General features: G+C 33.6%; 1 long non-coding RNA gene across 1 annotated transcript; it reads right to left on the minus strand.

Annotated features, from left to right (window-relative positions):
* Window positions 1-6,428: 6,428 nt before the first annotated feature.
* On the minus strand, window positions 6,429-16,253 carry LOC137210363 (uncharacterized). The gene is made up of 3 exons (XR_010936475.1): window positions 16,155-16,253; window positions 14,971-15,035; window positions 6,429-6,480 (listed from the first exon to the last, which is right to left on the minus strand). It is a non-coding gene; the product is annotated as an uncharacterized lncRNA (long non-coding RNA).
* Between the last annotated feature and the right edge of the window lie 6,863 nt (window positions 16,254-23,116).

Raw genomic sequence — 23,116 nt, forward strand, 5'->3', positions numbered from 1 at the left:
ATTCATCTTTTCTAAACTTTAATTGTTTAAAAAATATCCTTTCATCATGTTTCAGAACAATTTAAAAATATTTAGAATAATGAAATCTCATATGTTATCACTTGCTTTACTTTTATAACAAGTTATTAAAGTACTTTTGCTGTTATAATGAGAATTAAATAAATCAGCAAATTCAGATTTGCTTTACTTTGATGGTTAAAATTATAACAATTATATGTTAAACACATCATTTTGGTTTTTTCTGATAATGTTAACTTTCATGATTTTTTCAGTTTGGTGTATATTATTACCTATAAATATATATTATCAAGTGGGCCTAGTATAAATATGTCCATACTGAAATATTAAGCATTATGTTTAACCTTGAAGTGTAAAAGTGTAACCCTATTGGAATATACTATACCTATCTACATATACAGCTATATCTATGTATGTCTACAAAATGTTATTGATATTCATTTTTTATACCCAATTGTCTAATATACTATTTAAGCTCGGTTCCTCCTTCCACTAACCTTCAGCATTTTGGAAATGGATAACACCTCTGCTACAGGCTGGATAGGAAAGGAAAACAAGAAAATCCCAACAGGTTATGCACATATTCAGGCAGGTTCATTGCAGGTTTCTGTTGTTGCTCTGCAGTTATGTTATTATTTATAGATTAACTATCTCATCACAAGCTATATATTATATCTGTTTAAAAGCCATGATTCCAAACGAAGGTCTAGGGAGTCTTTCTCCTGCATGCCACAGAGATGCTGATTGGTTTCCAGCTTGGTGTAAATTTATCTTGATTATTTTGTGACTGGTGTTAGTGTGAGTAATAAAAATAATGTATCAGAATCCTACATTAGAAAGTAGGGAGTTTTGTAATATGCTTGTGCTTTTGGCTGCAAAATATCAATATAAGCAGGCTGCTGTACTTTATGAAAACTGCAACCTTCACCTCACCTCTGTGCACACTGACTAGGCTACACTGAGATAGTCCAGATGTGACAGATGCATGCATCCCACTGAGCTGATCTTTATTCTGGAGGAAATCCCAGAATATTCTGCCCAGAGAAAGATGAAAGAAAGCACTTAGAGTTACATCATATACAATGTTAAGTCCAGAAGCAATAATGAATAGCTTGCTTTGTTTATTTGTATTTGAGAATTTTAAGACAACACCCATTGTGAAATGCCACAGGGCCTATGTATCATGAAAAATAAACAAAATGCTAAAAGCTAAAAGTCATTTTTAATTAGCATATCAATAACGAAAAGATCAACTGAACAGATGTCCCTTGCTTTGTGCCCAGAAGTTCGATGAACTGGAGCTCTGTCAGGTCAAGGAAAAAAAAAAATGTTCAACAGACTAAAGGCTTTAAGACTCTTAATAGGAGCACTCTTGTTGATTTTACCCTTTGTAATCTTATATAGATATTGATATCCCTCCAAAAAATCAGAGGCCACTCTAATAATGGAGATTTAAAGATTACATTTGAATTACATCACTGAGGAATTACATTATATTACATCATTTCAATATATTTGCATGGAAGTCACAGAACTAAGTATATCTGGGATGGGTTACTTGCATCAAGTCCTTCCTATACTCATACTCCCAATCTGTTTTCCACATAAGTAACTTTTATGAAATATTGACTGCATACCTTCTGCATTACCATTATTTATAAGAAATATGTACATATTTGGTCATTCAGATGATCAAAATATGTTTGTAATATTTATTTTGTTTTCATTCACAGCTTCTAACTTCTCCTTCATCCAGGCTCACAAAACCCTTGGAATTTCCTGAGCAATGGAAACATCTTTTGTTAAAATATTTGATCTCTTGTTTTCAGTTCCTGAAAATTCTGTGGAGCCATAAAGGTGAAATGAGTGTCTTCTTAGTCATAATAAATGCCTTTCCACCACTCTCAGGCTTATGTTAATGAAGAGGGCTTTTGGAAACACCTAAGGATAGGAGCTGGTTGCCAAGGGAACCAACCAAGAATAGAGCATTGGAACTTTTGATCCCACCCTCTGATTTCCTGGGAGGGGAGAAGAGGTAGAGATTGAATTAATCACCAATGGCCAATGAGTTATACAATTGTGCCTATGTAATGAAACTTCCATAAAAACCCAAAAGGAGGGGGTTTGGAGAGCTTCTAGCTTGGGAAACCAGACCTTCCAGGTACTGGGCCAAGCTTCATGAGGGCAGAAGTTCTTTTGCTCAGGACCTCACCCTATGTATCTTTTTATCTGGCTATTCTTATCCTTTAATATCTTTTATAATAAATCAGTAATCTAGTGAGTAAATGGGTTTCCCAAAGAGCTGTTCTAACAAATTAACTGAACCCAGGTAGGGGGTCGTGGGAACTTCTGATGTATAGCCATTCAGTCAGAAGCAGAGGGCTTGCAATTGGCCTCTGAAGTGGAGGGCCATCTTGTGGGACTGAAACCTTTATTGGTGGAATCTGATGCTATCTCAGGGTAGATTGTGTCAGAATTGAGTTAAATTTAGTTGAATTTTTGGACATCCTGCTGGTGTCTGGGAATTGCTTTTTGGTGTGGGAAGCCTCTGCACGCACACACACACACACACACACACACACACATAAAAACACACACACATGTGTGTGTGCTTTGAAATTGGGTCCAGGAACCCCCAAAAACCTTCCTACTTAAGGAATCATGGAGACCATAGGAGAAGATCTGGCTATATAAAAATCAAGCCACTTGCAAAGTATGACACCAAATTACTTCTCAGACTTCTCTACCATAAGTGTGCATCATATTTTCTCCATTTCAACTTTGTATTTTCCTTACACTTCATGTGGCACTTAAAGTATAAATCATCTCACCATTTCCTAATATCTACATCTAAAAAAGCCTATTCAATTTTCAAGCAGCTTTGATAAAATGGTACACTTTTCATGTAGAATCACTCCATCTACATTTCTCTGTAATTTCTGTATGTAAAATAAGCTTTTCTTTTCTCTTGTCTCATTGTTTGTGGTAAGAATATATGTTAGTCCTACTGCAATGGCTTGAAGAAGTTAGAGGTTGATTGGATCAATGATATGTGAAATCTGTAGGTAGGCTGCCCAATTAACAGATGTAGTCAAGGAAATGGCCTCTTGCTATCTCCTTGCTACGACACCTTCTTTTCCTACAACTTGTGTTCCAGGCTAGAATAAAGGAAAGGGAAAGGCCAAAAATGTTTTACTAGTGAGATATTGTCTGTTTCTTTAGAAGTCAAGCCCTCTACAGAAAACTTCTATAAGTATTTCACTGACTAGAACTGGGCCATATGGTCACCCAGCTGCAGTAGAGTTTGAGAAGATAATTTTTTCAAAATTTCAGACTCTAAAGTCAAGAAAACTGAAAACATAAGTATGTAAGTGACTCCATGTTTCCCCAACTGCCATAAAACTAATTTTCCTATTAATTACAGTTATCAATGTTAGATATGTTCAAGTCTGTTTGTAATCCTCAGTCACTTGAAAAAAAGGATTGTGACGTTAGTAGTCCTATCCCTCATGTCGGGAACAGTGTTAGAATGGACAGCTCGAAGGAGAAGATTCTGTTGCAAGAACACCAAGGACCTGAAAATAGACCAGTCTTAATTAAATCAAGGTAATCTCCCCATGACCTTTCAGCTCTCAGAAAACTTAATTTTCTGGAGGAAAGTAACAACATTCAGAGCATCTATAATTTTGCCAAAGTGTTTTTCAAAGCAATTGTATCATAATTCATTCCCACCAACAATATATGAGAGTTCCAGTAGCTTCACATCCTAGTGAACTCTTAGTATTGTCAGTCTTTTAAATGTATTACCTGTGTAGTAATATTTCATTATAGTTTTATTATTTATTACTTTGAAGACTGATTTAATGTGCTTGTTGCTATTAGTATATCTTGTTTTGTGAAGTGTGTATTCAAAACTTTGGCCATATTAGTTTTTCTTCCTTTTTTTTCCCCTCTTTGTAAGAGATGATTTTATATTCTGGGTAAAAGTCCTTTATCAGACATATATTTTGCAAATATGTTTTAATATGTGGTTTACTTTTAAACATGTTTTTTTATAACAGTTTTAGTGTGATATCATTTGCAAACCATAAAATTTATACTTTTAAACTATACAGTTCACTAGTTTTTCATATATTCTCAAAGTTGTATAATGACCAACACTATCTAATTTTAGAAAAGCAGGCTTTATTTGTTTCATGCTGTCTGTCTCTTGTCTAATAAATCTTTGTCTACTCGAATTTGTAAAAGTTCTTTCCTTTGTTTTTTTTTTTTTCTGAAATTTGTGGTTTTGACACTCTTTAGTTAAGTTGTGTATATGAAATAGGGTAAGGGACAAGCCTGTTTTTTTTTTTTTTCATACTTATTCCACTACAATAAGTTGAAACGACCATGTTTCCTCTTCAAAATGCCTTGATCACTTTACTGACCATGTATGTATGGGTCTAATTCTATTTGTAGTCTCTGTTCTATTGACTTATATGTCAATATCATGTGTTCAGTGTAGCTCTATAGTATGTTTTGGAATTAGATTCATCTTTTTCTAAATTGTGCTCATTTATTTTAAATGTTTTCATATATTTCTAAATTGTTTTGGCTGTTCTGTGTACTGAATATTTTCATACAAATTTTACAATCAACTTGTCAATTTCTAGAGGAAAACATGTTGGACTTTGTCTTACAAGTGTGTTTAACTATAGCTCAAATTCGTAATGATTGCCATGTAATATTAGATGCCATCTTTCAAACTCTATTATCTCTTTTTCTCTGTCACATATGTATACTTAGAGTCATTATGCAATTTAATCCTGAATTATATGAGTCCTCAGATGTAAAAATAACTAAATATCTAACACTAATTTGAAACAAACCTAAATAATGAAAGACTTCAGTTAAACCTAAGTAATGAAAGATTTTGGGTAAACCTTCTAAATATGAAAAACAGTAACCTTTAAAGGAATAGCGAAAAATGCATAGTAATAAGGAATTCTATTCTTAAGTAGTAAATCTTAGCTTTCCTTAGAACTAAACCCTTTGGTCCTGAAAATAAATGCACAGTCCTTAGAAGATTATGACATATCAGCAATGATAAGCATCAAATTAGGTCAGTGTGATTAACAATAGAACATGTTGCATATTAGGTTGTCAATTTATGTCTATGAAATGAAAAAATAGATCACATGGTGACTCTAATTTCCTACTAGATAAAGATAATTGTAGAAACTCTGGGGTCATTAGCTCGCTGGGGGTTGTCAACACATAAGAGTAGTACATCTTTGGTAAACTACTCTGTTAAATATAGATTGAATTATTTGTACTTGATTTACTTAACAGTACAATAGGAAAAACCTAGCAATATTAATTATACATCAAGTAACAGTTATCCGTACTTTGTGTATTTCATGAGCAAAAATATATTGCATCTTATACACATAAGTAAATGGCAACAATGAAAGACTCGTAAATCCAATAGCATGACTCTCCTGTTTTGTTTCAGAAATATAACTCATTAAAATAATAGAGAACCTTGAATGCTCTTTATTAGTTTTAAATTATTTATGCAAGAAAAAATAGTTGTTCCAATAAGAAAAATGTTTAGAAAATTTGAAAACCCATTTTCAAAGAGAGAAATTATTGCCAAGTTCTAGAAATTTGCTTTATGGTTTTATTTCTTCTGGAAAACTGCGATTACAAACAGAAGGATTTCTCACAATAATTGTGCATGAAAAGAAAAACATATTAAATCAAGAGTAATTTTAAGAGACCATAACATTTGTTCTAATGAGAAGCAGAGTAATTTTCATATTGCAACATAACATTTGCTTTTTATTTCCTAAAATTTATTTTCATAATTGATTTGGTAAGATATTAAATATGGTAGTCACACTAAATCTTTTGCATATTCCTCTGGGTTTATAGTTATTATCTATATTTCTTTTAGAAAACATTTCAGTTTCAACTGAATTTAAAAATCATGTATCATTTAATATTGATGATCCACAGCAATCATAATGCCTAGGACTGGAAATGTAATAGAATAAATTGACCATATCAAATGATTAATCAAATTAAATGCTAGCCTATTTAGTCTATTCAGAAAGTATCTAAAGACAAAGATCGAGTTTTATACACTTAATTAATTTTTTTTTCTGAATTATATTACTACAGTAATTTTCCTACATACTAAATAGTTCCATCCTGAGAGCACATACGTTAAGTCCGATTTTTTTGTAAGCCCAACAAAGTTAGCCTAGGTACCTAACTAATACAATCGACTATATAGTACTGTACTGTAATAAGGTTATAATACTTTTCACACAAATAATACACACAAAAAAAAACCCCCAAAAAATAAAGAAAACATTTTTAATCTTACAGTACATTACCTTGAAAAGTACAGTAGTACAGTACAACAGCTGGCATACAAGGGCTGGCATCAACTGAACAGGCGAGAAGAGTTACTGACTGGAGGAGAGAGAGGAGATGGGAGATTGTAGAGGAGAAGGATCGTCAGCAATAGGAGATGGAGGGCAAGCTACAATTTCATTCACGCCTGATGTTGACGGAATGCATGTTCACATCTTTTAAAGTTCGCAACTTGGAGGTTTGTATGTAGGGGACTTACTATAATTATTCCCTTTGTACATTTTTCTTTAATTATACATTATATTATACATTCTTTATACATTCTTTAATTATACATTAATTCAAGCTAGTAAATAAGATGAGAGCTTTCCCTAAAATTCTCTGGTAATAATCTTGGTCATTTTTATGTATTGCTTTATATTCTTATTTGAATCATGAATAAAATAATATACTAGTAATCAAAATAATATTATTGCAAAATTATATCATTTTGATCATTGCAAAAGTATATCATTTATATATATGTAGATTAAATGTAAAATTATTTAAATTAGGTGGTTGGTACTCTGTGATAAAGATTAACCTGAACTCAACTTATTTGCCTTTCTGGTTAAAAGATATATCTTAAAAGAGACTCCTTATAAAAATACATTCAACACTGCAAATAAAATAAATCAAGACTGAGAAAATTGGGACAGAGGGAAAATGAGGATAGGAAAAGGGGATGATGTCAGAAGTGAGATGAGTACACTGAAAGCATATCAACTGTTCCTGTATCTGCTGAAGATGGGACACAAATTTAGCCCAAAGCTTTCTAGTAGTCAACACAAGGAAGGATCAATGATTCATTTAATGGGTCACAGTAACCTCGAAATGAAAACAAAGTACTCATTCAGAAAAAGACCTATTACTGGCACTATAACCATAAAAACATTTCCCATGTGTCTTAATAAAAGCAATATTAGAAATTACAACCATACCTACATCCTTCCAATATAGTACAGTCAGAAGTGCTCTGACATTTCTAGTAATAACATTCTCAACTTAGGCTGTTCTATGACACAGAACACAATTCAGCAAAGCCAAAGCAATCAAATTTGGATGGACACAACTATCATGTGACATGGCTTAACCCAACAATCCACTGCAGAGTTTCTAAAGTAGTAAGTTTCACATTTTCACTTTACTTTAGGAGCTGTCCTGTGTGCCCATGTGAGTGCTCATGAATATACATGGGCACATAGATAAAAGGAGATCCACTACCACTTCCAACCAAAAATTTAATAATTTGCTCCAGCTTTATATATTGTGGCATAATATGTAGAAGAGGTTTGAAATTTGTTTGTTGGTTTGTTTCTAAAGGACAGTTTGAAAACTTCCAGATCTAAGCAAAGAGTTAGACTGAATATTGTTTAGGAAAACCTCAATCACTGATTCTCAAATGAGTGAGAATAAGTGAGGGTTACTTCCATGTTATGTTTCCTGACAGCTTTTTGTAATATTACTATTTTATTTTTTCTTGTCCAGTACAAAACCAGTTATTTTAAGAGTTAGTGGAACTAAAAGATGATCAACACCACCATATTTTTTAAAGGTAATGGTGCTGACAAGGAACACATATGCTTGAAGAGACAACCTGGATTAGCCTAATGGTATTTTTTTGTGTGTGTGGTACTCGGGCCTCTCACTGTTGTGGCCTCTCCCGTTGCGGGGCACAGGCTCCGGACGCACAGGCTCAGCGGCCATGGCTCACGGGCCCAGCCGATCCGCGGCATGTGATATCTTCCTGGACCGGCGTACGAACCCGTGTCCCCTGTATCAGCAGGTGGACTCTCAACCACTGCGCCACCAGGGAAGCCCCCTAATGGTCTTTTTAAAGAAGTTTGTTTTTTATTTCAGGACTAAACAACAAAGTATAAAAAATACATGTTTTTGGATTAATGCCAGGTAAATGTCTACAAGCTTGAAAGGAACTGCAATGCAATCCTTTATGAAACTAAAAATGCAGGTGTCTGACATACATTTCAAAAATTCTGAATTAGAAATTGCAGAATAAGAGGAGAGTAAATATAACTACTCAAAAATTTCCACAAGTAATCCTATTATGTATTCCAGGTTGAGAATCACAAACTTGTTCCAAGTATATTAAATAGAAATATTACAAAAACTAAAATAATTCCTTTCTTCATTTTTAAAGTTCCGCCCATTTTGTAGCTGGTCCCCCAGTCAAATGCCGAAAAGAAGCTGGAAAAGATTCATAAAGCACATACATTGTGGGGTAAAGAAATATTACACCTACAAACCTTCATTTTGCTATCACGTTGCCTTTTCTATCTTTGAATATCAACCACTAAGGTAAGTGAGAAATGCCAGGAGCAGAGATTTGGGACTTCAAGCATTCTTGTGGCTTTGTGTGTCTGCTTCACCACTGCTATGCTCCTGATTGCAGTGGTGTACCACTGGGCAGAATATTACATACACAATACGTTTTCAGTCAGGTTAAAATGGGAAACATCGAAACAAGCATTAAAGACTGACTTTTCTAGAGACTATTTAATTAATACTTTCTTGTACAACACAAATATATTTTTTACATAGATTTTCAGAATATTTCAGAAAGTATGTTCACTGACAGGTGAACCTAAGGAGTAAGGAAGTACTGAATAAACAAGAACTTCATAATTTTCCTTCTGATTTCCCATTTACCACATCTTCTAAATTTCTAGAGTGAAATTTTTGATTTTTATCTTTAAAAATTAAATCTGTTCTGCTCTATCACAAACCTGATTTAGCCCAAGAGTAGTAACAGAATAGTTTTTTTTTTTTTTTTTTTTTTTTTTTTTTTTTGCGGTATGCGGGCCTCTCACTGCTGTGGCCTCTCCGGTTGTGGAGCACAGGCTCCGGACGCGCATGGCTCACAGGCCCAGCCGCTCCGCGGCATGTGGGATCTTCTCGGACCAGGGCACGAACCCGTGTCCCCTGCATTGGCAGGCGGACTCTCAACCACTGCGCCACCAGGGAAGCCCCCAGAATAGCTTTTCACCAGCTATAAAGTGTCTCTTATATTTTTCCATTTTAAAAATACCTAGTTTTATTATTCCTAATATGTTTCACTGAATGTAACATTCTATACTGAGGGTAAAACTTGTCATTAGTTTGGTCTATTATTGAATTGGACTCACAATATTTTAAATGTTTTTCTTTATTCTCTCTGTTCCTTCTGCTCTTTTTTCAGCCTGTGCGAGTCAACCTAGTTCGAAGTAATGTCTCTCTAGTCCTTCTGTATTTAAAACTCTTTTTGTGCATTCTGTCAGTTATTCTCATGTAACTACCAGACTTCCATTGTTCTCCATGGGCTTCATTTATTTATCAAATCATGGTCAAGTACCTTGCTTGAAGTCTAGCCTTTCCACAAAGAATAAAGTGAGAGAAAAGGAATGTCTGCTTCACTCACGTGGTATAATCTTAGAATATAAATGTTTAAAAGGTAGGATAGTTAATTATCATAAGTAAAGATATTCCTATGGTGGAAAACACTTGGGTGCAAGGGAGACTCAATTTGAATGACTCCAGATATTATGGGTTGATAGGCATTCGAACCGTTCATTGGGAAAAAATACTGTCAAACACTTGCTTAAAAAGGTACTATGAATTAGTCATATCCCTGAGATTGAAAACCATAGAAAAGTGGTAGAGCCAAAGAAAATATGGGAATAAAATTAACACAGGGCAAGTGCTTTGTTTCATATTTTTTAACCAAAGTATATGCAGAACTTCTGCTTCTGGGTATAGTGGATTACTTTGTGGTTGACCATTGTTCCTGCTGAGCACAATTAGAAAATCTGGGGAAAATTATTTTTTTAAAGGCTTCAGATATCTGCTAATCCCTTGAAGACATAAAGATCTGATAATCTGGAGTTGAACTCTCAATGTGGAGCTGATTTTACTACTTTGGGGTCATTTACTGGTACTGCTTGAGAAATTTACCTGGATAGAAGGTCATTGCCTCCCAGTAACGAGAAATTATCTGAGCTTTTGGTGATCTCTTGTGTCTATAGTGACAAAAATGAAGACTTTTGGGCCCTAAAACACAAGGTAAATTGTCACCCTCGAATCTGTGCCAGGCAAAAACCTGAAAACTTTAGCCAAAATCATTGGAAAAAGCTGGGTTTTCAGTATCCTTTCCTAAATAGACAAAAATTAAGCTCAGGAACTGTCAGGGAAGGACCCACGTGATGTTTTCAAATTCCATTGAAAACCCTGGAGAACGACAGGGATTCAATAGTAGACTGAGCTTTACCAAAAGTGTGATGCAGCCTCAATTCTCTGATTGGTTAAAGTGTTGAAACCCTTATTCCATCCGCCCAGTGAAGAAATGAAGATATCACCTGAAGTCTGAAAAATATTTGTACAAAATATCCAGCATTAAATTGAAAATTCCCAAGAATGGCAACCAGAAAGACAATGTGACTGATAACCAAGAAAAAATAAAAAGAATTACATGATCTAGACTGACCGATTATTCTGATGTCAAGTTCAGAGATCAGGCCTTCAATTTAACTTTGACAGTTCCGTGTGTGTGTGTGTGTGTTGTGTGGATCCTTTAGAATTTTCTACATATGAGCTCATGTCATCTACAAACAGATAATTTTACATTTTCCTTTTCAATCTGGATGCTTTCTATTTCTTTTTCTTGCCTAATTATCCTGGCTGGATTTTCCAGTTCTACACTGAATAAAAGTGGTGTGATGGGCATTCTTGCCTTTGTTCTTATCTTAGAGGAAAAGCTTTTGGTTTTTCAACATTGAGTATGAGATTAGCTGTGAGCTTGCCATGCCCCTTATTATGTTGAGGTACATTCCTACTACACTTAGTTTGTTGAGAGTTTTTATCATGAAAGAGTAATAAATTTTATCAAATGCTTTTTCTGCATATGTTGATATAATCATGTGATTTTTATCTGTCATTCTATACATTTGGTGTATCACATTAATTAATTTGCTTATGTTGAACCATCCTTGCAGTTTAGGAATTAACCCCACTTGATCATGATGTATAATCCTTCTAATGAACTGCTAAATTTGGTTTGCTAGTATTTTGTGAGGAGTTTTGATTCTGTGTTCTCAAAGGATATTGGGCTATAGTTTTCTTGTAGTGATTTATCTGGTTTTAAAGTTGCAGGATACAAAATCAACATCAGTTGTATTTCTATACACTAACAACAAGCTACCTAAATTGGAAATTAAGAAAATAATCCCATTTATCATAGCATCAAAAATAATAAAATACTTAGGAATAAACTTAACCAAGGTGGTAAAAGGCTTCACTGAAAACTACAAAACATTGATAAAAGAAATTAAATAAGTCACTAATAAATGGATAGACATCCTGTGTTCATGGATTGGAAAAATTAATGTTGTTAAAATATCCATAAGTAATCTACAGACTCAATGTAATCCATATCAAAACCCCAATGGTATTTTTTACAGAAATAGGAAAAACAATCCTAAAATTCATATGGAACCACAAAGTCCCCAAATAGCTAAAGCAATCTTGAGAAAGAAGAACAAAGCTGGAGTCATCACACTTCCTCATTTCAAATTACAAATCTACAGTAATTAAAACAGTATGGCACTAGTCTAAAAGCAGACATACAGACCAATGGAAGAAAATAGAGATCTCAGAAATAATCCACACATATATGGTCAACTGAGTTTCAATGAGATGCCAGGAATGTACAATAAGGAAAACATCATCTCTTCAACAATTGGTATTGGGAAAACTGAATATACACATGCAAAAGATTGAAATTGAACCCTTATCTTACACCATAAATTAAAAAAATTCAATTCAAAATATATAAATGTAAGACTTGAAACTTTAAAACTCCAGAAGAAAATATAGGAGAAAAGTTATGTGGCATTGGCCTGGGCAATGATTTCTTGGAAATGACACCAAAAGCACAAACAATAAAAGCAAAAACAGACAAGTGAGACTACCTGAAACTAAAAAACTTCTTTGCAACAAAGGAAAAAAATCAACAAAGTGAAAAGATAAGATGACCTACAGAATGGGAGAAAATATTGGCTAGCCATATATCTGATATGGGGTTAATATCCAAAATATATTAGGAGGAACTCATTCCTAATTCAATAGCAAAAAAAAAAAAAAAATCCCTAAATAAACTGATTTAAAAATGGGCAGGGCTTCCCTGGTGGCGCAGTGGTTGAGAGTCCGCCTGCCAATGCAGGGGACACGGGTTCATGCTCCGGTCCGGGAAGATCTCACATGCCGCGGAGTGGCTGGGCCCGTGAGCCATGACCGCTGAGCCTGCGCGTCCGGAGCCTGTGCTCCACAACGGGAGAAGCCACAACAGTGAGAGGCCCGCATACCGAGAAAAAACAAAAAAAATGGGCAAACATAAATCACAATCTTACTGAACTATTTTGTTGTTAGTATGCCCCCCCCACACACACATATACGTAAATTCTTAGTTAATAAGACAAACATTTTCTACCCAGTCTATCAAGAGCAACTTACATTCAGAGTAAGTGAAATTTGAATATTCTAAATTACAGATCTCATCTTATATATGATTAAATTCATAATTTTTCAAAAAGAAAAATTGTTAACATATTGTTTAAAATTTGTTGCATTACTATTATTTGTTTCTGAAGACAACAGTGATAGAAATCTAATGATTATATATCCAGATAAATGCCCATGCTTATAATGAAGAGACTTTTAGTTCCTTTAAAGGTAAAATAATCGTTTTTTGGACTAGGCCACAGAATTAAGATGACAAATGGAATGGAAAGTATCAGAATAAGGTATATATAATGTGATGTCACTGTGATTCGACCACCTTAAGAAGTGAACCTGTGGCAAATAGTATAACTCCAGTACCAAGACTAAATGACAAAATGACATTTGTACGGTCTACCACAGATTCAGGCATGAGGTCCCTGAAGAAACGATAACCAGATCTGAGAGGCCTGCTATTGCAGCATCCAGTTCATTTTAAGGAATGGAATAATTAGTCACTAAATAAACGTTCTGGTTTAAAAAACAAAACAAAAAATGGAAAACAACTTAGACATATTTCCAAAGAAAACATACATATGGCCAATAGGTACATGAAAAGGTGCTGAACATCATTAACCATCAAGGAAATGCAAATTAAAACCACACTGAGATTTCACTTCACACCTGTTAAGATGGCTATTAACAAAAAACAAAGGCTAGCTGTTGGTGAACGTGTGGAGAAATTAGAACTCTTGTACACTGTTGGTAGGAATGTAAATTGGTACAGCCACTATGGAAATCAGTATGGAGGTTCCTCAATAATTAAAATAGAACTACCATATGATCCAGCAATGCCATTTATGGGCATACAGTCAAAATAATTAAAATCAGGAGATCAAAGTAATATCTTCAGTCCCATGTTACTGAAGCATTATTCACAATAGTTAAGCTATGGACATAACCTAAATGTCCATCAACATTTAGGTAAAGAAATATGGTATTCTAGCTTAAAAAAGAAGACAATTCTGCCATATGCAGCAACATGGATGAACTGGAGGAAATTATGTTAAGTGAAATAAGCCAGTTACAGAAGGAAAAATACACATGATTCCACTTATATGAAGTATGTAAAACAGTCAAACTCATAGAATAGAGAGTAGAATGTGGAGTTGCTGTTCAATAGGTGTTAAGTTTCAGTTATACAGATAAATAAGTTCTAGAGATCTACTGTATGACATTGTGTCTATAGTTAACAGTACCATATAGGCACTTAGAAATTTGTTTAGAGGGTAAATCTATGTGAAGTGATCTTAACATAGTAAAAGAAAATCACTTTGACAAATATGTTCAAGAAAATAGTGGAAAAAGATGAATTAAAAGGATGAAAAATTGTAGATATCATCTGATAATTGGAATCTATATAATTGGAAATTAAGATGTCAACAAATTTAACAGCACATTAAAGAGTAGAAGACAGAATTGGTGTACTGGAAAGAAGAACAATTGAAAGTATGCACACTGAAGCAGAGATAAAAAGAAATATAAATAAGTAAAAATGTAGGAAAAAGACACATAGAGTGAAAATTTCTCACATATATTTAAATGGAGTCTGAGATGGAGAGAAAAAAGAATGAGGCAAAATCATTATTTGAAATAATCCTAGCTGAATTTTCCAAATCTAATGAAAGATGTGAACCTGTAGATTGAAAAAGCTCTAACACTGAAACAGAATAAAAAGAAATAAAATGAAAACCAGAGGTAGGCAAAACAAAATAGGATTACTGAAAAACAAAGACAACTAGGAAACCTCAAAATCCAAGCAGGTTATTTTTTGTATATCGATAAGTCAATTTTATTATAAAATTTAAATGGAAATTCAAAGAGGAAGAGAATTGATAAGGCAATCATGAAGAAGAACAGGGTAGAAGGATTTAATCTGCAAAAAGCCCAAAATTTATGTATAATTCTTAAAAATTAAGCCATTGTAGCACTAGTTTGGGAATAAACAATATGCTATATTAAAAAATAGAGACTACATGAATAGACTCATGCATATATAGTCACCTGATTCATATCAATGGTGGCAATGCAGTTCAGTGGATAAAGGATGGTCTTTCCATTACATGGAACTGGCATAATTGGATATCCATATGCAAAAAACAAAAACAAAAAACTTGATCTTAAATTCATACCATTCTCAAAAGCCAACTTCATGTTAATTGTGAAAATTAAAACAAGAGAGGTTTTTAGAAGTAAACACAGGAGAATTAAACACAGTTTGAGTAGATGAGTGGGGAGGAAGGTCCAAGATGAATATTGAAGGCGGCTCTTTGTGGCACCATGCATGAGAATTTGGCTTTGTTGAAACTTCCAGTAATTATACAGACACTACTGAGCTGCGTCTGAAACGCCTCATTTTTACAAACTAGTCAAAATAGTTCTGTGACTGCGGAAAAATGCTGATCAGCATGAAAAAAATACATAGAGAATACAGGTGTTTTACTCAGATATGTATTCTGCTCATATAGTTTTGATTCTGCCAGAATTAGTTAACAAAAGAATTCTAGCTTGTGAAAAGCACCAGAATAGATGCCCCTGAAGGAGGCAAAATGTGAAGCAGCTTTAGAATCATCACAAAACCACATAGTGACATACACAGAATTAAAAATGAACACTTGTATGATTATTAGCACATTTGGAAAATAAAGTGTGCTTTTTTTTTCTGTGCTACATGGTTTAACACGTGGTTGGCTTTGTAGGCAGCATCTGTTCTTGCTCCCACTAAACTGGAAGTTGGAGTTTGCAACTGAGTGTTAAAAAAAATCAAAATCATTAGTGAGCAGTTGAAGATATTTGAGGGAAAACAGAACTTTTACTTTAAACCTGCCACTGTAAACAACTTAGTTTATTTATAAAGTGTATTTTCTTCTAAGTCTCTCTTTGGCCACACTTCCAACCTAGGATTTTCTCCTTGCCACACTTTGCTTTTTCTGCTATCTTTTCCTCTGACACATCACATTCCCCTTTATGCTCAGATCCCCAGGATGCATGGTCTACATCTCTGCTCACAGGGCTGGCCTTTCCAGCCAGTTCACCAACCCTTCCCAGCACTTCCTATATCCACTAACCCTGATGAATAACAAACATTCTTTCTTTCTCATTTATATATTTCTTACAGAAAAATATTTGCATCCCCCCCACCAAAAAAAAAAAAATTTTCTCAACGAGAAGACAACACCAGGATTTACTTGCTATTTCCAGGGCTCCATTGATTATTTGCTTAAATTCCTCTCCCAACCAAGAGATAACAGAGCCTTCTCAGCATCCTCTTTTGGGGTAGTGTTTCCTATCCCAGTCTGATGACTTAGCTGTGAAAAAATTTTCTTCTTTTGAGTCTAAGGGCAAGTTCCAGAAGCCAATTTCTTCCTGTTCTCCAACACATATGACCTCAGGCAGCTGAGCCACATGTTAGTAATCTGCAGATGGGTCAATTTGAACTGACAATTGAAGTTTCAAGTCTGCTATTTCTTTTTATCTACTGAGGGCAGGCATTCATACCTTTAGTCTTCTTCCTTCTGAAACAGCTTTACTAAGAGACAGTTATACAGGGAAAAGTTTGTTTTTTTAATAACTTCAAGATCTTTCCAGGAAAGCTAATTTATAAATTGCTCTTAAAGTAACTATTTCTGGGTAGTTCCAGTGTTTTCTCCACATCATATTTCAGAAGGCTTATTACAAAGTCTCTTGAGTCTTTAAAATATGTGTAAAAGTATTTTATTACTTGCCTTTTTGACTTATGATCAGAATCCTGTCATCTTAATCCCAGCTACTTTCCACTTTATCATATAATGCCACCAAAACAGAGACATGTCCACCTTATATAAGTCCTAGCACTGGTCTTACAAATGATTTTGTAAACTCTTTCATTTGTCTACTTTATACCTGCTCCTCCTGAGAGTTTCAGTGGCATATTCTAGGCACAAATCAAAATATTTTTCTCATGTAACTGGCATTACATTCCCAATACATTTCTCTATTTTCTGGCTGTTTTTGACGTAAACAAATCATTATAATACTTGATTGATGACCAAATCACCAATAATGTACTTTCTCTAGGGAATTCCACCTCTACGGGTGACATCTGCCATGGACATCTTATAACAATCTTGTAAATGCTTTAATACCTTAAGATTTGGTTAACTGGCATGGCTCAATTATATATCCATTACTAGCCTAAAACTTCAGAATGATGTTTCTTAATTCTCTCACTCAAATACACAGAATGGTTCGTGTATTTAGCACTTTATTTGAATCTTTCACTATTAAACTGTGCACAATGTTCATCTCATAATGTCCATCTTCTATTCAGTCATATGCCAATTACCATCATGGTCTGTGTCATTTGTCAGCCATAGTGAAGAAACACTCTTTTCTCACTTTCATCATGATGATTTAATCCAAAACACAGCTGAGAGCTGCACCTTAATTCATAAATCCCAGATGAATTTTCAAAATATAACCCAGATGTTATCCCCTTTGGGAAACTTCTATTCTCACCACACTTTAGTCTTAAAAGAGTATTCAATGTGTGCTCAAATTCAACCATAAGGAAACACTGAAATCATTAGAATGAGTTAAATGGATTTCACTAAGGGTTTTGTGGGGGAGATGGAGGGGAGGGCTAGCATTGAGCACCACACTATAAACAAGTTAGTCTTTAAAAATCCCTTTAGGGAATTTCTGGTCCTCAAAAATCCTATTTGGTTAAAATGCCAGTCTGTTTCCTTTTCCCTTTGACTTCTCCACCATTTTCTCATATCACACATCATAGTCTGCCACTTTTACAAATACCCACTCCAGACATGTGGACTTGGGTTCTCCCTTCCTTTCATGTAGAGAAATATCATCGGCCATCTGGCCTTCTCCAGACATCTCTATAATGTTATTGATTTAAACTTTCTCCATATTCTTCATTATATCATAAACTTGTTCAAGTTTTTTTCATTTCTTTTATAAGTTACTAAATATTCTAGCATGCAAAAACTAAATATTTTAAATTGTCTAATTTATAATGGCCCTCTATGCATTCTATAGCACATTGTAAATGTAAGTTTTATGGAGATTGGTATAAGGTGTATTTATTGCAACTATATTTTGTTTACAAGAAAAGAATATGCTCAAACTAAAACTAAAATGGCCTACAGCTTTTGAAATATTTGTTTAAATGTTTGTACTGCTCTTGAAAAATGTGAAACTTTTAAATTCTTTTATTGTCTTAAAAAGACTTAACTTGAGATCTACCCATTTAACAGATTTTTAAATATGTAATACTGTAGTATTATCTACAGGCAGAATGTTGTACAGGTGATCTCTAGAACATATTCATCTTGTGTGGCTGAAATTTTAGCCTAATTAATTAGCAATTTACCTCTTCCCCCAGCCCTGGCAACCACAATTCTATGTTTTGCTCCCACGAGTATAAATTAGATACCTCATGTAAGTGAAATTATGTAGTATTTGTCTTTCTGTGACTGGCTTATTTCACTTAGCCTAAGATCCTCAAAGTTCATCTACGTGTCCATATAGCAGGCATGGAAAAGAATGAAATTGGACCTTTATCTTACACCGTATAAAAAACTCAACTCAAAATGGATTAAAGACTTAAACATAAAATCTGAAACTATAAAACTCCTAGAAGAAAAATAGGTGAAACTTTTTTTTATTTTTATAAGACTGATTACATGGTATACTTCTGTTGAGATATGCTGTAAAAGTTTTTGTAGTGTGTTATAAATCTCCACATTATAAAAATATTTCCATAAGTAACATCAAAACACATAAGTAGGTGGTTGGATCATTGTAAGAACTTTTACAAATATCCTATTCCATTATTTTCTAGGGTGGATGATATGAAGTCATTTTTAGTAGCAAGGCAACTAAACATTAAGACATAATAAATGCTTACATTTAATTACCCTGAATAGCGATATTTGTTATAATTTGAAATTTTACTTACATCTGACAGATGGCCAAAAGTTGGTTTAACTGTTTGAAGCATAAGTTGCTTGGTTATTGGGTTTAATGCTAGAGGAAAACCAAACAAAATATTTAGAATATCATCAAAATAAATAAAAAATAAGCAAAAAATGGAGAAGTTGTTAGTATTATCTTTACCAATATTTTGATATAAAAGACAATATTGGATTTTCCCTAATAATAAAATTGACTCACTGGGACTTCTTTTTAACTTCACATTCACAGACAACCATAAGCGTGAATTGTTTAATCTAATTTGTACAATGTCTAACTTAATAGTCAGAAATTAGAAATTGTATAGTACTTCACATGTGGCAGATATTATTGGTTGCCTACCCCAAAGCCATTAACTTAGCCCTTGCCAGAATCACTTTCCATGACAGAAGCTAAAAATATCAGACATTTGCTTTTTTATAGGATATGATGCTCTTAAGTTATACCCATGTGACCAAAACTAAAGTAGTCATAATTTATCATCCGAATGGGAGCACATTTGAGAATAAAAGGGAAGTATTCATAATTCTGCTTGGACAGTAGAGCACATCTGAAGTGGAAATGTGCCAGGGGACTTTTGGGAATATCTAGATTCCAGGATATAAAAACAGTCTAGGTTGAGCAACTACCCTTTATGCTTTGGACAAGGCTGTGTTGGATCACAAAGCTTGAAGCAGAATCTTGGATGCATGAAAGGGACTACTGCCAAAACATTGAGGATAGCTGAATGAAAAAACAGAAAGAGCCAGAATCTTTTCTGACGTAGTTGAATAGTTTGCGTCTTCTTACACAATAAATAGTTTTATTCTTTTAATTAGTTGTTCTTTTTACTCACATCAAAAGCATCCTAAATAATATATTTATAAATATTAATATGTAGTGAAATTTGGGACCATGGTACTTCATGCACAACCCATTCAACTATTGGACAAACTTGTTTTAATAATTTTTCCTCCTATGGCTTATGTAATCTTTGTATTCTCTTTTATCTTCAATATAGGAATTTATGATGAATCTACTAATTTTTAAGGTAAAATGTCAGTTTCAAAACACACTACATGATATCAATAACCAATCTTATAGTCTACTTAAAATCAATATTAATTTTAAAACTATGATGCAATTTAATATCTTGAAAACTAAACAAATTTGCTCTAAACAACAGAATTTTAAAAGCAGTGGAGTAATTTATAACACATTCATTTGATTGTAATGATTAGAATACACTTTAAGCCAGCTAGAGTAAAAAAGATGTATGCCTAATAGGGACATACAAAATAATATAGCAAGTTCTAAGGACATAGTTAGAATTGAATCTGAGTTCAGAAATATCAGAGAACAAGGGTGCTAGCTTTGTATGTTGGGAATAACACAATACCTCTCATACCGCTACGTTTGAACCTCCTTACATTATCAGCTGGCTTCCCTCACAGGCTCTTAATGAGGAAACCCAAAATCCAAGTTTACATAATCTTGTAATTCAGGATACTACAAGTTGGCCCTAGTGTTTATGACAGAATTTACTTATTGAGAAGATAATTGGTTTGTCCAAACCTATAAATTTGTTTACATTAGATTAAGAGTCTATCTCTGGTTCAGTTAGAAGAGATTAAGAAACTTTCACTTCTGGGCCTGTGAATGGAACATGAAAATGAAGAGGTCTGATACAAGAAAGAAGTCAAGCAAATTAGAATTTGATAGGGCATATTAAATGCTAGGCACCCCTCAGAAAACTGTCATAATATCTAATGCAATCCTCACATAATTTCAATAAGAAAGATTTTCTGGCAACAATTATACAAACGAGAAATTGATGCCTCAGGACAATTAAGCAAGCGTCATTGCCAGAATTTTAGCCAAGGTCTGTCTATCTTGATAAAAAGGTAGAAAAATGGATAATGACTTTATTAGAAGTTACAGATATGGCTATTGTTTTTTGTTAACATAAGGCATAAGCCAGAATTGTATGGATTTTTCCTCAATTTTACCAGTGTAAAAGTACAGGAACATCATTTTGTCATAATAGATGTTATACTATTATTCATGTTTTCTTACACCAACCTTAGATTACCCATATCACTATGTTGCTTTTAATAATTTAGAATATCAAGCAGTTTATATCAGAGAAAAGAATATGTATCTAAATTGAAATTAGGAAGCAGTTTGTGGTGTGCCTATAGTATTATCATAACATTTAAACTGTATTGAATTTGAATAACAAAAAAAAAGAAAATCTAGGAGAGAGTGTTCATTCAAAAGCAGATTTTATTTGAGATGAGGTTCGTATTTTTTAGTACATTAACAAAATTGTTCAACCATCACTATCGTCTAATGCTGGAATATTTTCATCCCCGAAAACAAATGCTGTACCTAATTGCATTTAGTCCCCATTCCCACCTCCACCTAGACCCTTGGCAACACTAATTTACTTTCTGCCTCTATGGATTTGCCTTTTCTGGATACATCATACAAATGAAATCATACAATATGTAGCTTATTGTGTCTGGCTTTTTTAGTTAGCATAATGTTTTTGAGGTTCACCATGTTGTAGCACAAATTGATACTTCATTACCTTTTATGGTTGAATAAGTCCCTTGTATGGACGTGCCATGTTTCTTTAGTCATTCATCAGCTGATGTACATTTGTTTCCACTTTGGGGCTAGGAACATTCATGTAAAACTTTTTGTGTGGACATGTTTTCAGTTCTTCTGGGTATATACCTAGAAGTATCATTACTCAGCTATATGAAAGCTCAGTGGTTTACTTTTTGAGAGCTGCCAAACTATTTTCCAATGCACCATTTTACATTCCCATCAGCCATGTATGAGGGTTCCAATTTCTTTACATTCTCATTAACACTTATTATTGCCTGTGCTTTTTATTTTGCCATCTTAGTGGATGGAAGTGACATCACATTTTTTCTGATTAGCATTTCTCCTAATTTGGAGAACGGATATTCAAGATTATTTGCTCACTTTTTAACTGGTTTATTTCAGTTATTTTGGTAGAATTGCAATAGTTCTGCATATATCCTGGATACTAGACTGCAATCAGATGTATGATTGAAAATCACATATCTCTCATTTTGTGAGTGGTCTTCTTAGTTTCTAAATAGTGCCTTTTAAGCACACAAAAGTTTTGTCTTCTTTAAAATTTTTTAAGAAGTCAACTTTATCTATCATCTCTTTGGCTTCATGTTCTTTGAAGTATCACATGTAGAAACCATTGCCTAATGCAAGGTCATGAAGATTTACATCTATGTTTTCTTTTAAGAGTTTTATAAATTTAGCTGTTACATTTCAGTATTTGATGCACTTTTAACTTATTTTTTGCATATGGTAGGAGGTAGGGGGGTCCAAACTTATACTTTTGCTTATAGATGTCCAGTTTTCCCAGCACCATTTATTGAAATTGTCTTAGTACTACTGTTGAAAATCAATTAACCATAAATATGTGGGTTTATTTCTGGATTCTTAATTATATTTAATACCTCTAAAATTTATCCCTATGCTACTACTATACAATCATGACTACTGTAGTTTGTGTAGTAAGTTTGGAAATACAGAAGTGTGAGTCCTCCTACTTAGCTCTTCTTTTCTGAGATGCTTTTGACTATTCTATGTTCCCTGTAGTTCCATATTAATTTTAGGATCAGTTTGTTGATTTCTGCAAGAAAAAAAGAGAACTGAGATTTGATAGGGGCTATGTCGAACCTGTAGATCAGTTATGTCGAACCTGTAGATCAATTTGGTGAGTATTGCCATCTTAACAATATTAGGTGTTCCAATCCATGAATACATGGTGCCTTTCATTTATTTAGGCTTTCGTTAAATTTATTTCAATGATGCTTTGTAGTTTTCAGTGTACAAGGCAAACATTTCTTTTATTAAATTTATTCCTAAGTATTTTATTCTTTTTGATGCTATTATACATGGACTTATTTTCTTAGTTTCATTTTCAGGTTGTTTATTGATAGGGCATAGAAATACAGTTGCTTTTTATATACAAATTTTGTATCCTTCTGAACTCATTTATTGACTCTGATAGTTTATTGTGAATTTCTAAGGATTTTCTATATACACAATTAAGTCATCAGCAAAGAGAGATAGAGTTAATTCTTCCATTCCAGTAAGGATATCATCTTTTTTTATTACCTAATTTCCCAACAGATGATCTTCA

This window comes from Pseudorca crassidens, chromosome 17, assembly GCF_039906515.1.
Source record: "Pseudorca crassidens isolate mPseCra1 chromosome 17, mPseCra1.hap1, whole genome shotgun sequence".
Lineage (NCBI taxonomy): Eukaryota > Metazoa > Chordata > Mammalia > Artiodactyla > Delphinidae > Pseudorca > Pseudorca crassidens.